Below are 788 nucleotides of genomic sequence, written 5' to 3' on the forward strand. Positions count from 1 at the left end.
CTCTACTAATGAGCATGTCATAAATTTCCATGCTTCCACAGCAAATGTAATACATCTTTTTAAATTTGTTGATTTTTTTTGTATGTGTGTGTATATATCACACAGAACATACCAAACCATCTTATTCGACTATACACCCATTTCCCAGATGGCACCCTCCCATAACCTCCCTTCCCCCACTAGAGCCCTTATACTCTGATATACCTGCTACTGTCTGCTGTGTTGTCGGCACCCCCAGCCATTCCCCACCACTTGCCCTTTTGGTGGATCTACTCAGCCTATCTAGAGGTCTTTGTTGCTACTGCCTACTGTGTTGTCGGCACCCCCAGCCCTTCCCCACTACTTGCCCTTCTGGTGAATCTAGTCAGCCTATCTTTAGGTCTTTGTTTTAGGAGGGTCAGCTGTTCCTCATCTAGCAGTAATCAGTTGTCAATATTCCTTTAGATAAGATTGGGGTGTGCTGTTCATTTTCCCAGTTCTATGCTGGATTACTATCTGGGAGTCCCTTTGGCCACCCTGGCCAACAACTCAAAGAACTGAAGGAAGATAGGGATAAATTCTGAATGAATTCAGAAAAGAGAAATATTGAAGAATACTCGGGCAGAAATGAAGAAGGAAGTGAAACACTCAGTAAGCCAATTAGAAATAACAGGAGAAAGCCACACCAATAGGATGAATGAAATGGAAAACAGACTATCAAGACTGAAAGATAAAGTGGATGAACTAGACCACTCAAGCAAAGATTATGAAAAATTTAAGAAATCACAAGAATAGAATATGCAGGAATT

The sequence above is a fragment of the Nannospalax galili genome, unplaced genomic scaffold (genome assembly GCF_000622305.1).
Source record: "Nannospalax galili isolate Female #2095 unplaced genomic scaffold, S.galili_v1.0 scaffold566, whole genome shotgun sequence".
Lineage (NCBI taxonomy): Eukaryota > Metazoa > Chordata > Mammalia > Rodentia > Spalacidae > Nannospalax > Nannospalax galili.